Source organism: Parasteatoda tepidariorum, chromosome 2 (genome assembly GCF_982258835.1).
Source record: "Parasteatoda tepidariorum strain Cologne lab strain chromosome 2, Ptep-v5.0, whole genome shotgun sequence".
NCBI lineage: Eukaryota > Metazoa > Arthropoda > Arachnida > Araneae > Theridiidae > Parasteatoda > Parasteatoda tepidariorum.
In genome coordinates, this window is record NC_141756.1 from 78,697,165 (window position 1) to 78,713,012 (window position 15,848).

The following is a 15,848-nucleotide window of genomic DNA, read 5'->3' on the forward strand; positions in this document are numbered from 1 at the left end:
TATCGAAAATTATTTTTTACAATTCTAACATCAATTTTTAAAAAAATTAAATTTTAGTTTTTTGCGAACATACAAGTACGAACGAAACGGCAACCAAGCGCATACGGAGAAGCGTGCGAAATTTTAATATCATCGGTTTTATAGAAAACCATAATCAATAGAATTTTTTTTAAATTATTTTTACAGCTTAAATGGCAAATTTCAGCTCTTAGCAGCTGGATTTTCAAAATTTTTATCCCAAAAATGTTTCAAACCTCTTTCAACCTCCTAAATAAGTGACAGCGAAAGTTCAGAGGTTCTTTTTCTTCGTAAAACTACACAGTAAAAGGCATATTCAATAATTACAGAATAATCATCCGTTGCTTTCATCGATACGATCCCTCCTCTCTTCTCCCCACCAAAAGAGCATTCAACAATCACAGTTAATTTCAATTTGCTCCAGACTTCACTCATTCGCTAGTCTAATGACGATACCAGAGCGATTTCAAAAGTTTTAATGCGTTACGGTGGGGTGATTTGACACCATGGATTTATAGATACACGATAGAAATGGGATTTAGAGTTACCTCTCTCTCTCCTAAGTTCAAAATCAATAGAAGAGAAATGAAATATTTCTCATTAAGCCATTGCGAAAATCTCAACAAAATTAGTAGAGAGCGCGCAATATGTACAGTATATCGAGATCGAAATTTTAAAATTAAACAGAAAAGCGATTTCAGAGCAAAAATCTTATCAGAATTAAAGGAAAGAACGCATCTATAATGCAATAATAAAAGAAAAATGGATGTGTAACGCCAGAGCTATTTGTGCTAGAGCCCTGGAGAGCAAGGAAAATTTTAAGCAGCGATTCTAAAAACCGTACCAAACTTGAAAACTAGTCAAATTTCCATTTTGTCAAGAAGATAAGTTAACTGTAAACCGATCATAAAGCCAAGGCGCAAAACATCCTCATGGAATCTTTTCTTTTTACTCTGAACATAAAGAAATACCGGTTCTAAAGCGTGCGATGAAGTTTTAATATTGTTACGAAATAGAACCTCTTTCCTTGCTTCTAAGATCACCTTATAGTTTATATATGGAAAGAACTCCCCTCGCCATTCCCGAGGAGCAGTGACGGTCACTATGGTTATGACGTTTAACTATTTCAAATAGGGGCTTGCTTAGTATTAAAGAGAGGTTTTAGCTCAAGTCGGCGAGAGTAAGGGAAGCATGGCAGAGAGAAGCTTTCATCTTTGAAATAAGCTATTTCTTGTTTCCACAGCAATAGATGGCCATTGACGTGGAGGCGAGGTGAGTTCCATAGACAAATTATTACTGTAGAAGATTATGTTTCCTCAAACATCTAGAAGATACTATTAAGATTCGTAGATCACAGCTCTATTTAATCGGAAAAGAAAGTTTGTTCAAATTCTTTAATATTTAATTATTGTTTGTTCGTTATGTCATATAAAGAGGGCATGTGAAAGCTACTTCACAAAATTAAATCAAAAACCACGTATTTATTTTGTTTACAGTTGCGCTAAAAGCAAAATTATGAGTTTATTTACAGCGACTACTATCATGAGTTGGCCCCGAGGAATAATGTCATGCCAAATGGTACTGTATTAAATTTTTACTTGGAGAAAAACCTGAAAAAGTGTGTTTTGCTTCATGCAAAAAACGTAAGGCCACTGGGAATTACAATAAATAATAATAATAAAAAAATGGAATTACTATATGCTGATTATGTTGCGTCGGTACATGTCTTTCAGTTTTGTGCATGGTTTCATGGAGTTGATCAATACCGATTTTTTTTTTAATCTCGTTAGAAAAACAAATATTTAGCTATAAATAATATCTAAGAGGAAACGAAATTAATTAATGTATAAAAGTGAAGTTACACACAGAGAGCAACGCAGAATAACAATGTTACGTAACGTTATGAAAACACACAAATACGAAGTGTTATCATGAGCTAAGAACAATAACTCACTCTACTTTTTATACGTGACTTTAAGGAGAATTTTAAGAATACAGTATCTTTATTTGGTAACAAATTAAAATTTTGGAACCGTTTTTTTTTTCTCGCTTAATTTTATTTATTGAAATGTGTATTATTGAATCTAGTTACCACTTTTAAAATTTTATAGCTGTTGACACCTTTTTTTCTCGTTTTAGTTAATTCACTGACATGTGTATTATTGAATCTAGTTACCACTTTTAAAATTTTATAGCTGTTGGAACCTTTTTTTTTCTCGTATTAGTTAATTCACTGAAATGTGTATTATTGAATCTAGTTACTACTTATGAAATTTTATAGTTGTTGGAGCTTTATTTAGCATAGTTTTGGAACCTTTTTTTTCTCGATTTTGTTTACTTATTGAAACAGGTGTTATTGAAACTGGTTACTACATTTGAACGCATTGGTTGTACGCATTTTATAAATCTATGACCCTTGAATTTTAAAAAAAATAATAAAATAAAAAATACTTATAATCTTTAAATTAAAAATTTAGTAATTAGATTCACTTGGTTCGATTTAAATGAATTAAATTAAACAAAAAAATATTCTAATATTATAAACTAGGAAATTGCATTTAATTTTTCGTAGAATCCTTTAATTAAAGCTGAATTTGGTTGGAAAATGTTTGGTGGAAAATGTTTTCCAAACAGTGTAATGTTTCAACATATTTTACAGCTGATTTATTTTTTCATATTCCCCAAAATGTTCTCTCCCTCTATGTTTATAAACTACTTTGCAATAAAAACATCTTATTCGAGCATTGTAACAATACGAACTAAACAGCTTTAAACACTATGTTTTAATAATATTTTTACGCAGTTTACAAAAAATCTTAAAACAGGATATAACATTAGCAAGTACTATTTGTTCTTGTTTTTTTATTTTATGGTCAACTAAACGTCTGCCAAAAATCACAAAGTATTTTCAAATAAAATTCAGAAATACTTACTGAATTTTATTCTCACTAACGTAAGAGGAAAAAATAACCCACATAAGATTTTTTTTTAAGGGAAAAAAAAAGAAAGTCTTTTATTCAATTACATCAGCTGTTGGAGGATTGGTAGGGGTAAAACCAACAGCACTTCTTGGTTGTTATGAAGAGTACTTGATCCCTAAGTGCGATGGTCCCCCGTAATGGAAATAGAAGTGAAAGTCATTTTGTCTCTCTCCTTAAGTGCAAGAACAGCACTCCGTCCTTCTCATGATTAGATTATGGAAACACTTTCACTACAGTTGCTTTGCTTCAGTTAAAGAGAAATAACAAACACTTATTGTTGAAATTTCTTTAAAAATTTTATTCAGATCGCTTAAACCAAAACCTTCCGCAAAAATTTCCGAAATCCCCCTCAAAAAGTTTTTATGCGTTTATCATTTTTAGGTCAAAATTAAAGAATTCCTGTTTTTCTTAGGCCAAGGGGTTCAAACCTCTTTGATCACAGCAAAACACCCTATAGGGGGAAAATAATGCGATCCTTATGATAATAATTTTAAACTAGTGGCTTGCGCCCCCTGCTCGCTAACGCTCGCCAACCCCCGAAAATTGCTACGCAATCTTATATGGTTTGCTTCGCAAATCAAGCTCGCTTCGCTCGCTACTAACTTCGATACATTGCAAATGCACAAAATTCTAAGAATTCAAAACAATCATTCAAATCCATATAACACATAGTTGTAATGAGGCTTTTTTTGTCGCCGTGTAAGAGAAATATATATATATATATAGATAGTGTGAATTTTAAAAAGTAAAATTAATTTCAAAATAGACTTTTAGAGCGTCCGGGTAGTTCAGAGCCTTTGCCTCCCAATAATGTAACCCAGGTCCGAATTCTAGCTGTGGCTGGTCGATACGAATTCTGCTGTCGATTTCAACGACCACAGTGCTGAAGTTAAATATCTTCAGTGGATCATGGGTTAGAATCCGTTGCCGTTGCGCTAACCTCAGGCGGTTTTGCTCTTAAAGTAACGCAAATGTGGGTTAATTCCATAAAAAAAAAAATTTAAAAACCTGGTCCCTATGCTTGATGCAGCAGTTCTCTTGTCTTCTGGGTTAGGTTCAAAATTGCAGGGCTACGGAGTTGAAAATTGGTAGTCGTATACTAGGGGTGCACAACCATTTTGAGAGAAGGGCCACTTTCACAGCAGGTTGGCTAACGAAGGGCCGTACATGTATTTAGACATGTTAATGTCAAATGTAGTAATGTTTATTTAAACATTAGCGTTCCATTTTTTTTTATCAATAAACTTAGTAATATCAATAATTTAATAGTGTTCCATTATTAGAATTCATTCAAAAATAAAAAAACTTATACTTCTTTTTTTACAAAAAAAACTTGCTATTTTTATCATATGAACAATAGATTTTTCAAAATAAATAAACATTGAAGAAAAGAAAAGTTTTTTTTTTTTTATCATATCATGCAATACAAAAATTCATTTTAGAATTAAATTCTAATAAATAAAAAATACTGCAATGCCCACAGAATAAAAGTAGGAAACAGTTTAGTCGTAATTAAGTAATATAAATTCAAATTAAATATTTTAATTGAAAAAAATTTATAGGTTTTAAACAAAAACCTAAAATAAAAACAAAACTGTGATAGTTCAAAATAAAATTCAATGCTTATTTTGCAATGTACTTTATTATTATATTTTATTAATTATTAGATTTTTTATATCGTAAACATTCTCCTTTTTTTTTTATCGAAAAAGATCATTTAAGCAACAAAAAATTGAAATCTAAACTACAGACAGTGAGCAGTTTAAAAATTCATGTTTTCCGCCATTTTATGAATTTCTCAAGTTGCAATAACATTGCATTTAAATTGGGGAGGGATGTAACGAGCATTTGGCACTTCTGTGAAAAATTCAGTTGGTTGAATGATCAGTCAAATATTTGGCAGAATATTTTTGTGTATTATATTTTAATGTATTTTTCTAAGCTTTTTTATTTTTGAATTTTCATAGATATTACTTTTTTTAAAAATTATAATCAGACAAGTCAATTTTGTCATTTTTTCGATACTTTGAGAATTGAGAAGGATCCATTTTTTGCAGTTTTTATTATAACCCAGCATTTTAACAGAACGTCTCATACTATTAATTTATTATCACTCTTTCCCTGTACTGTAATATAAATAGCCAGTAACATAGAAAAGTGTGATTTTCAGTATTAAAGTTTTGTTTCAGGAACTAAGAAAAATTTGTTTTTTCTGTTTTTCTTTTTTTTACGAATTTTTATTATGACTCAGCATTTTTTTTAGAAATAAAGTTACTAATAAAGTTTATTTTATAGCAATTTTTTTTCTTCTAAAATTATGGCAATGAGAAAAATTTAAATTGAGATTTTCGGCCTAAGTTTTTCATTTTAAAAATTGAGAATGTTTTTTCTATCTTTTTATTTTCTTTAAATAAAAAAAAAACTTTTTTTAGACGTTTTCATTATAACGCAGTAATTTTTAATAGCATTTCTAATGACTTAATTCTTTTTTCTCGGCTTTTTCTGGTAATTGAAAAACTGAGATGTTCAGCTTTAAAAATTTTTTTCAAAAATTAAGATTGATTTTTATGTTCTCTGTTTCGCTTTTCGACATTTTCAAAAAACGTTCTTGATTGACAAAAACGTTCCTTTTAGAGTTAATTTATGAATACGTTTTTACAGGAAATATTATGATAAATACTGAGCATTAAAATTTTAGTTTCAGTGTTACTATGCTGCTAAAAGATTTTGCTATTTGGCCCCAAGTGTACGGCGTTCAGTCGATTTTTCCTTCTTTTTTTTTTGCCGAATATTTGGTTTTTGACCAAATCACAATTCATTACCACATTCGACCAAATAATATTCGTTGCAGAAATAAAAACGAAAGAAAAATAACTAGGATTTACGATGAAACTGTACCGAAATACCGTATCAAAAAGTAATTATTTAATTGCGCGATTAACAATCACGTCGTAATAACAAAGTTAAATAACGGGATCGTCAAAATCATGTGGAAAAGTATAGAAATAATAGGGAAAAAATATATTTATGCTGAACTCAGCAAGAATAAAGCGTGTCAAATGCATGATTTATAATTTGCATGTCGTAATTGAATAATTGGAATTTTTTATAATACGTCAAACGCATAGCAATAACTGTCGAAAAAAATTGTTGAAAAAAAAAAGAATTGCAAAAAAAAAAAAAAAAAAAAGATAAAAAATCACTTAGATTTAAGATGAAATCGTCACAAATAAAGTGCACGAAAAGTGATTATTTAAATTTGCGATCTGAAACTCGCGTAGTACTAAAAAGAAAAGCGGAAATAACTGTTTAAAAAAATCATTTATATTTACTATAAAATCGGCTTAAAGAAAGCGCGTTAAACGTACATTTACTAAAGAATCTGTTAAAATTGATTGTGTCAAAACGTGATGACTTCAAAATGCAATAAAAAATTGCCATTTTTTAAAATTTTTTTTTATTGTGTTTAGAAGCTCTCGCGGGCCGCACTTCAGTAGACGAAGGGCCGCATTTGTCCCGCGGGCCGCAGGTTGTGCACCCCTATCGTATACTTAGAATTGGGTTGGCTGGCATAATTAAAAATAGAACCTTTAAGACACATTTCCCCTCGTCTTCAGGCCATACAAACGCATTTGTTGATTAGCTTATACTTACAATTGTATTTTTTACCTCTTCAGAACAGAAAGCATGTTTTTATTTAATAAAGATAAAAAGTAACCTTCTGGAAATCAAATCACCATTTTCTAAAAAAAAATTTGAACTTTTAAACCCTACCCTCTGTGAGCTTTTTTCTTCTTTTTTTCTCGTCGTTAAAAAACATTAAACATTCGATAAAATACATTTTACAAACAATTAAATAAAATATACAGTACGTGACTGCTTGGCTTGCCTATCTATCACAGTAAAATTATAATTTGAACATCATTTATTATCGTAATGACACTAGTACATACTTAATGACATTAGTACTTAACGACAATAATGCTCAGACCAGGGGTGGTAAGTTTTACCCATAATAGAACCACGGAAAAAGCAAGGAAAAACTTTTCTGGAAGAAATAAGTTTCTTCCTGCCCAAGTGGAAGAAATGAAAAACAATTTTTAAAAAAATATCCAATATTAAAACAATATTTTAGACAGCTAATAATTATAATTTAGTTTAAATAATAGGATTAATTTTAAAGGTATCTTATACGTCATTCTTAAGTAAGTTAAAAAATTAATAGTAACGATTGTGAATAGAAATTAATGATTTTCTTAAGAAATTAAAATAATTTTAGTTCAATGTTTTACGTAAATACTAAAACCTAATTTAAAAATTTCTCTATAATAGAAAGTCGTAAGTGCCGCCGCCGTTTTGTATGTTAAACTTAACTTCACATTTTGCTTTGCTGGGCTTTGACTTAAAACTACGAAGGTGTGTAGAAAAACGTACAAGGAGTACAATGGAATAAAAAAAAATTAGTACGACTTCAATTAATTGACAATTAGTTCGAGAACTATTAACCGTTAAACTTGACATGAAAAATACTATACGGGTCGCTCTACAATTCTCAGGAATACAACTACAGAGTTATTTAGCATTTTAAAAGGATCGTATTTTGTTATAAACTTAAAATAAAAAAATTTTTTGGGTGTGAAATTAAACTTTGTTCTAAAGTTATTGCAATTTTAAGTCCTTTTTTGCGATTATTTTTAAACGATACATTTTACTTTACTGCACAAAATCTATAAGGCTTAGAAACATCAAATTACGAAAGTGTATAAGAAATTGTACAAGAAGTTCGATGAAATAAAAATATTTAACATAATTAGTTTTAATAAATTTTTAGTAAAAAAATACCCTGTTAAGTTGATCTGTAGTCCGCTGAAATGCTAGATAAATGCTCAATGCTAAATAAGTGCTGAAAGTGTCATTTTCATTTATGAATTGAATAAAAAAAAATTGCGAAATTCCAATTTGTACAAAAGTTTATTTTATTAGATATTTTATTTTTTACTTTTTTTGCTTTCACTAATGATTATTTATCTATTTTTGAAATTTTCATCTCTTGCTCTTGAGATTTTCACTTGGCAAACTACCCCTTGACTTGATGTCGTCAAAAGTAACAAAAATAAATAAATGAAAAAGAAAATGAAAAGAAAGAAAGAGATCAGATGTTGCCAGATATAAATTTTAACATTTATATCGAAATTTTTAAAAAATATTAAAGACTCAAAAGAAATAAAAAACCGTCTCCAAAAGTTCAGATTATATTTTAAATCCAGTTAATCGTTCAATCCGTTACGATTGTTTAATTACAATAATTATAAACATAAAATAGATCTTTTTTTTTGTTGAAAATATCGACATTTAAGGAAAAAATAAAAAGTGAATGGAAAGCGAAATTGATGATAATCAAATTTTATTAGTATATTTCACTAAATTAACATATACACCACAATAAATGCATTGAACTCACAATAACAAATAGTTAATTTTTATAATCAAAATACTGTTTAGTATGAATACTCAAACCGACTCTTAAATAATGTGACACATAGAATTTAAACTTTCATCTAAAACTAAAATAATGTGAAAATAGCCTTATGTTTTTAAGTATATATGACAAACTTAACTATATGGTGTTATATTAAATTAGTGTAAATTAAAGCTATTATAATAATATTTATATCTCAACAATTGTATTGGTCTAATTGTATTGTATCTGAATTGGTCTAATTGTATCTAAAACCTGATTTAGATATTGTATTTGTAAATGTGGAGAGCTACCTTTTCTTTTACAATCCAATACGGTTTCACAGTACGTATCAAACAATAAAAATAAAATATAAACAAAAACAGCTTAAAATAAAGAGCTAAAAACAGTAAAAAAAAATTGCGGAAATGACTTACTCTGAACAGATAAATAAAATCATCAAGAATTCATTAATCTTTCTTGATAAGTCAAACCTGAAAGAAAGAAAGAAAGTCTTCATAAGTTCATACAATAAATTTTTACAAGATAAGACAAAACTAAACTAGATCAAAATACGCTCTCAAGAACTATCAAACAGTTATTCTTTGCCGCATTACGTAAATTTTATCTTCGATCATTTGACAATAAGCAATTCTTACATTTTTCACTTAAATCTTATCACTGAGAACAAGCATTCGGAATAGATAAATAGGTATAGTAATACGTCAATGTAAAAATAGAAAGAAGGAAAAAAATGCAGTTAATTTAAAAGAGTTTGGCTCAATTCATGGACGACAAAACTTTAGTAGAAATGATGGCATACATCCAAACAAATATTTTTTAATGCATGAAAGGAGATTCACTAGACCGAAAATTCGGTACTCATACAGGGGTGACAACCTGTAGCTAGAAATTTCCGTAGTTGCAGAGATAGTTTTCCGTGAAAATGGTCATAGATTTGAACAGTAATTTCAGTAGAGAACAAAATAAAACATTTTATTGATTTTCCACAAGCTTACGAGGTATTTTATTCATCAAATCAAATTCTTGATCTAATTCAAATCAAATTCTTGAGTTTACGGCTTTTAATGCTTAAACCCGAAATCTCGTAATTTTAAATCCAACCCAGAAGACAAGGGAATGTCTAAGTCAAGAATATGAATAAACTATGGAACCAACCCACATTTGCGTTTCATGATGAGGAAAACCACCAAAAACTCTCACGGTTAACCAGATAACAAAGAGATTCTTACCCATGTACCATCTAAAATATCCACTGAGGATATCTTACGTCGGCACTGAGATCTGTGCCAGCCGGGAGCAGAATTCAACCAGCCACCGATGGGATTCAAATCTGAGTCACCTCATTGAGAGACGGATGCTCTATCTCTTGAGCCACCGCGACCAAGATTAAAATTTTTAAAAAGAATCTATATTATTTTTATATAATTTGACGAAACACACTGAAAAGTCAAAACCCGTTTTAAAGATAAGCTTTATGTACCAAATAAATGGTTATTAATGTTAATCTCTGTATGTTGGAAAGTATAATTTAGCCCATATGGCAAATCTGTTTAATGTAAAACCAAATAATGGTCTTCTTTCAGTTGTCTTAAATCCAAATCATCTATACAATGCAAATATAAATTTCAATTCTATTAAAACCTAATTTTCAAAAATAAATTAACTCTAGATTATGTATAAATTTATTACTATTAATATATGAGCGATGTTGGTTAATTCTAATTTTAAGAGAAAAATTTGTCCAACATATTTAATAATGAAAAAAAAAAACAGATATATATATAAATTACATTAATAAGTTTATAAATAGATTTACAATTATGGTTACTTTAAATACTATTTTTTGATCAACATTGGGGCAAGTCTTACATATTTTGTCGCTACGAGGAAAAAATTCTGATATCGAATGAAATTCAAAAAATTATATTAATATATTATTATAATATTATATTATTATAACATTATATTATTATAACATTATATTATTATATTATATTTTTATTATATTATATTATTATATTATTATAATATTATATTATTATAATATTATATTATTATAATATTATAATATTATATTATTATAATTATATATTAATATAATTATTATAATTGTTTTTAAAGTAGCAAGCTTTAGAATCGAAGCGCTCTCTGAATTAGGCCCCTCGTACTGGGTACAATGTGGAATTTTTTACATATTTTTTACCAGGAGCTAGATTAGATCTTTAAAATATTTTTTTCCCCTTTATATTTCTTCCTTTGTTCATTTAATTTTTTATAGCATTTTCCCCTTGTTATTGTTTGTAAATGGAAAATGTTGAATGAAACTTCCTCTTGATTTATTAACATTAAACTTTATCATACACTTACGTAAACACGCTGCAACAAATAGAAGTGACATGTATAGGATGCAACTAAATGGATTGATATTTATAAAATTTTTATTATTAGTTTTTTTAATTCTTTGGTAGCAATTGTTTGTAAAAAAAAAAAAAAAAAAAAAAAAAAACCAAATGCAGCCTTTGTTCTCAAAAACCAGTTTGTTTCTTTTACAGAAATTTGACATTTGTGAAGAAAAAAAATGTCATTTGAATGCAGTTAATAAATAAAAATAACTGAAGTTTGTTATTATAAAGCTGTAATCAAAGGTTTATGTCAATGTCGCATTTTATTCGTTCTCTTACTCGAATTTTATTTGAGTTCAATTAATCAATATATTAAAATATTTAATTAATGTTACATGTGTTTATATGTTCCAGTACATAAAATGTACACCGCGCGAAAGAAAAAAATGGAACATCCTGGATAAAATTCAAACTAAAGATAAGTTTTTCACGTACTAGGACTCAATCTAAATGGTTTGAAATTGCTAATATACTAAAATATGCTAATTATAGCGATATTTTAAATTACGAAAACAGGCACAAAAACGTACTTTCTCGGAATAAACACAGATTTTTTTCCCAACGGATTTGGATATCTGACTCTCAAAATATAAGGGAGGGGGTAACCACAATCTCTCAAAAAATAGGGGAAGGGGTAACCACAATATCTCAAAATATAGGGAAGGGGTAACCACAATATCTCAAAATATAGGGGAAGGGCTAACCACAATTTCTCAAAATATAGGGGAAGGGGTAACCACAATCTCTCAAAATATTGGTGAAGGGGTAACTACAATCTCTCAAAATATAGGGGAGGGAATAACCACTATCTCTCAAAATATAGGGGAAGGGGTAACCGCAATCAGGAAAATATGGTTCGAATAGGAGATCAGTTGAAAGTTGCACCCTTTAATGTTAGTTATGCCTTTTAGCGTATTTCACAATATTTCAAAAACTTCTTGTAAACTTTTTGCACTTAATTATAAAATTTGTTTATCTAAAGATAATTCCATGCACAAAAAAAAATAATTTTTAAAAATTATTTATTTATCTTTATTTTATTTATTATTTTTATCAATAACAAAAATAAAATAATAATAGTCAAAAAATATTCCGAGTCGTAAGTTAAGCAGATTTTTACAACACTTTAAAGAATGTAATTTTACATGACAAATCCCCAAATTTGTACGAAATCGGCCGGGTAGTTTCTGAGAAATCAAATTCCATAAAAATCGTTTCTTTATATTAAGAAATGCCTTTATTCTATTACCGGGAACAAGTTATTAAAACGAAAGAAAAAAGCTACAGAAATTAATTTAAATGCCATCCAAAAATTCCCCGGAAGCTACAAAAGGGGGAGGGAAGAAAGAGAATAAGAAAAGGTGTGCAGACTTAACTCAATAGAGCGTATTTCTGGACTAAGAATAGAAGGGATAAGGTCATTCAGGAAAAGCACGAAATAGGTCTCTTAGCCTTGGGGGAGGTGTAAAGCATTGGCGTGCGTTGGTAAGAGAACATGTATGCACAAAGGGAGGACGATGTATGTCTTTAATTCATTGAAAGCTTCCTTCTTTCGATTAAAGGAATATAATACTAAGCCCTCCCCCCTTCTCTTGCTCGAGAGATCGATGAAAATGTGTCACGTGATCCAAATATGGCTTTTCGGATGAAAGTCAAAGTTCACGGGGAATACTCTCTGGCAGACGACTATTGCTCCTAGGATATTATATTGCATTGGAAGATAGGGGTGGAGAGAATCAGCTACTACTTAAGCCTTAATGCACTGCTATTTTTGCAGTTGGATAAAAACCAGGATAATAGTTCAAGGCCTCTTAAAGGTTTTGCAGTGCTCGTAGTATATTTGAAACTTCAGTGCAGAAAGTTTGTTGTAAAATTAACATAATTAAATGCTTACATGAAACAAATTTATTATATTGTTTGCAATAAGTTGAAAACATATATAAGCAATGAAAAAGGTTCTTAAAATAGCAATAACCGTGATAATTATGTCAATAACATTAAATGTCTACAAAGAGCATGTAAGCAATTACGATTGCTTTTTAATTATTGTGAATTCAACTATTTTTTTAATGCACATTGGACAACGTGAAATATTAAAATAAAAAACGTACCAGCATTAAAAAGTGAATAATTTAAGGGTTGACTTACATAAGTTATATAAACTTTTATAAGCAAACCTTTTTTTTTCTCTAGTCAGTGTGAGCGTGGCTCAATGTTCAACTTTGTAGTCTTGTAATTTTGAAGTAATCCAGAAGACAAGGGAACTCCAGGATTAAACAATGGGACAAACAAGCCTCATGATGGGGCTAACCAATATTTGATTTACATGGAGAAAAAAACCACGAAAACCTCCCACGGTTAGCCCGACGGAGAGGGGATTCTAACCCATGATCCGTCCATCACTGATGATATTTTATGTCAGCACTGTGATCGGTGCGAACCAGGAGCAGAATTCGTATCGACCAGCTGGGATTCGAATCTGGGGGACCTCAATGGATCGCCATCTGTTGCCATTTGAGATTTACTAAGTTTTGAAATAAATAACGTAAAATATCGGTTTTCCCAGAGTTACTACACAGAAGATGAGCCGCATTGTAGAGAAAAACTCTCCTTTCTGCGGGCAAAATAGTTTTTTCTTCTAATCGCACGCGCTTTTAAGAATCAACCGCATGCATCTTTATATATTTTAAAGACCTGATAATTATGCCGTGAATCACTTTGCTGGAAAAATTAACAAAGCAAGTTACCCTTAAAATGTTATCTCGTAAAGCTTTAAATATTGAGGGAAACCGTTACTTCAGGGAGCTTAAGCATTTTAGCATCTACGAATTTTTATCTTACTACATAATATGCTTTTCTTAAAAATTTATGCACAGTTAATATCCGCACCAAGACAGTATTATTTATTAATAATAAATGAATTAACAACTTAAAGATAATGTAAAAACAAAATCTGTATGAAAAACTTCTTTTTTTTGTTTACCTTAGCAATATCTTTGAAAAATTATCTTTAAAGTATTTCTACTAAATTGTATTTGACAATGAAAATTAGGATGTTAATTGCAATTGTGGATACAATGTGATTTTTTAATTCTATTTATAAGATTTGATTAAATTATTTTAAGAGTTTTTTTATTTTTATATATATATATATATATTATTGGAAAATTAGTTTCCCTAGCACTCTTACAATTATTTCAATTTCTGAATACATTTATTTTTTTATTCTTCTTTCTGAAAGAATCAAATGGCTTGAGAAACTTAATCATTTCAATCTAGATTTAGTAATAGTATTAAACTAAAAAATTGCCTTAAGTTTTTTTTTAAATTTTTATTTTATTTATTTATTTATTTTTTTGTTAAAAAAAAATTATTTACTCAGGTTGGCAGTGAAAGGGGCACTTTATTTAGTAGCGTTTTTTCTCTCTCTCCGTTGAAGAAGTTAGTCAGGATTAATGAAATTATTAGCTATGGTCAGGGACTAATATAGGGGATTCCTGCCTTTATATCCATGGCTATGGACAAAGTAGTCACCTATTTAACTTGGACCCCAAGAACCTGCAGAAAAAGTAGAGTCGTTCAAAAGGAAAAAATGAGATAAAAATAAATAAAAATTGCTGAAATGGGGAAAAAATTAAACAGCATCATCGAAGTGATATAAAGAAAAATCAACTTTATATCAATTAAAAGTTTGGTAAATGGATTTTTAGTAAATAATGTTTTCGTCATCATGACATTGTTTCAGAGATAAAAATTGAGAGTATGAGATTAAAAATCACAAAAATAAAACAACTTTTCCAGATTTTTTTTTCTCTCGATTTTGCTTACAAATTTACACGCCCCACGGGACGCATAACCGTCACTTCTTTCTATTCTACTTTAAAATTTTTGGGTATTTTATGCGTTAGTGGCAATTCTAAATGATAATATTTGTAAATCAAAATTTAGACCAAGAAGATTTAAAAAAGTCTTCGTTTCAGAAATAATTTTTCTCCCAAATTTTTCAAAAAACACACACACATATATATATTCGCCAAGAAAATTGAACATGAAGGTAATTTGTTTTAAAAACTATGTTTAACAAAATATTTAATTCAACTATTATATCACGAATTTTTTATGTATGTAATAATATTTTTAACATTTTTCCACACGCATTATAAATTTTTAAGATAATTGTTACAAAAGAAGTTAAAAATTTTTTTTTTTTTTGCCAGCTTTAGAAGTTCCTCCCAAGAAAACTTACTTAAGAAAATAAAAAAGCAAGGAAAAAACATTAGCAAAAGCCATTATGTCGTAATGATGCGTCTTTTCATATAATAAATCAAGAGTCTACTTTTATCATAGCCATAAATAATGTTTATTGATTTATCACATATGATTTGTAACGTAATGATCAAATTAAGAAATATTCTAGACTAAAATAATGCTTGTGAACTGAAACAAGCGTTGGTTTCTTATAAAGATCATAACATGTACATGTAAGTCTAACTCATTTTTACAATTGCCAAATTACGTGCTGAAGCTCGCAACTTGAAACAAATAAAATTAAATAATATAAGTAAATTTATAAAAATGAATTTACTTATATTATGTTAAAGCATGTTAAGTAACTTAAGTTGACACGTTAAGTTGGCTCATGCTTCCGTTCAAATTAAACCACTGTATCGTGGAATCAAGTTTCAGAATTAACCTTTTGCAGTCGTATTTTGTTGATTAGTCCATAGGAATCGGAGGTCAAGCAATGCCATAAGTCTGCAACTGGCTTTTATGATGTATATGATTTAAGTTAAGCACCTTAAAGTTGCAGCAAATTTGCAGGATTTTACGAAAAAACGTTCTACAATGTGTTCCATATTTTTACTACTTCATTTTAAAAGACTACAGCATGCATAGAAAGATAAAATGAAACACATCAGAGCGAGACTAAAGACTAAAACATCCAACGAGCAAGCAAAGTGACAT

General features: G+C 29.2%; 1 protein-coding gene across 14 annotated transcripts in view; it reads right to left on the reverse strand.

Moving 5' to 3' along the window:
• The window catches only part of LOC107436424 (plasma membrane calcium-transporting ATPase 2), a 180,370-nt gene that overhangs the window by 98,428 nt on the left and 66,094 nt on the right, over positions 1-15,848 (reverse strand). For 13 of the 14 annotated variants that reach the window (XM_087157571.1, XM_087157562.1, XM_087157575.1 and 10 more), the window contains one exon: positions 8,895-8,951. The exons of the other annotated variant lie outside the window; for it this stretch is intronic. The gene's annotated coding sequence lies outside the window, so the exon portion shown is untranslated. The remainder of the gene's footprint in view (positions 1-8,894; positions 8,952-15,848) is intronic. 14 annotated transcript variants of the gene reach the window in all.